Consider the following 1,238-nt stretch of genomic DNA (forward strand, 5'->3'; position numbering starts at 1 on the left):
CAAATAAGGCATTTTGAACTCAAATAGTACATGGTACAGCTGATTCAGTCCATAGGGCAATATGTGGGTCTATCTCATGAAGATCCGCAGAGGCACATTCAGAATTTCTTGGAAATTACGGATACCTACAATTATCCGAACGTTCCAAGGAGTATGTCAAGCTGGCACTTTTTCCTTTTTCATTGTTGGGGGAAGCTAAGGAATGGTTGCGAAAGGAGCCCGCGATCTCAATCCATACTTGGGATGATCTAGCAAGGAAATTCTTAATCAAGTTTTTCCCCACTAAGAAGACAAAGTCATTGAGGAGTCAGATTCTTAGGTTCGAACAACGGTATGGTGAGACACTTCGTCAAGCATGGAAAAGATACAAGAAGCTACTTAGAGATTGCCCACATCATTGTTAGACTGATGAGGTATTGGGTCACACTTTTGTTGATGGGTTAGATGATGCATCAAAGATGAATCTTGATAGCTTGTGGGGATAGTTGCATGGGTAGACTGTACAGTGAAATCCAACTCTTGCTAAATAACTTCATTGCTAATGATCATAATTGGGAAGGAGATGGGGATTCACAAAGGGAAATTAAACAGAAGGTAGTCGGGTTGATTGAGCTTGATGACGTCTCAGCCATAAGAGCCGATATAGCACAATTAGCAAATTAGATGAATATAATGACAAAGCAACAAACACAACAGAAGCAACATGTACAACAAATGTCTATTTACTGCGAACTATGTGGTAACAGTTATATGAGTGACATGTGCCCCACGAATCCTAAATCTATATACTATGTGGGGCAACAGAGCAGAGGTCTAATGAATCAGAACGCATAATATGGGAACACTTACAACCCAAATTGGAAGAATCATCCCAACTTCTCATAGGGTGGAAATCAGGCACATCAAAATCATTATAGACTCCAATGAAATTTCAATCAACCTCAGAATCCACCCTAACAAACAGAAGAGAGTACGAATGACTTGCTGAAGAAGTTATTTGTTGGCCCAAAAACAGGTGAAGTTTTGAAGATTGACAAAAGAACTCAGTCATAGACCAGGTCCATCTTATGAAGCAACAATCATGATCAACCTATACATGTGAGATGCACATGAAGGAGATAAGTCCTACTAATCAAGCAGCAATATCTCCTGATCTGATCGAAATTATTGTATATTGGATAAGGGGATAAAGTCTCCTTATATGAAGAGAACACAATCTAGGATGAAGATATTGTTAG

The 1,238-nt window shown here is 39.3% G+C and overlaps 1 non-coding gene across 1 annotated transcript; it reads right to left on the minus strand.

The window, feature by feature from the left end:
* Positions 1–296: 296 nt before the first annotated feature.
* LOC142165543 (small nucleolar RNA R71) lies at positions 297–403 on the minus strand. The gene has a single exon (XR_012696205.1). It is a non-coding gene; the product is annotated as a small nucleolar RNA R71 (small nucleolar RNA).
* Positions 404–1,238: the final 835 nt, after the last annotated feature.

This window comes from Nicotiana tabacum, chromosome 10 (assembly GCF_000715075.1).
Source record: "Nicotiana tabacum cultivar K326 chromosome 10, ASM71507v2, whole genome shotgun sequence".
NCBI classification, from domain to species: Eukaryota; Viridiplantae; Streptophyta; class Magnoliopsida; order Solanales; family Solanaceae; genus Nicotiana; species Nicotiana tabacum.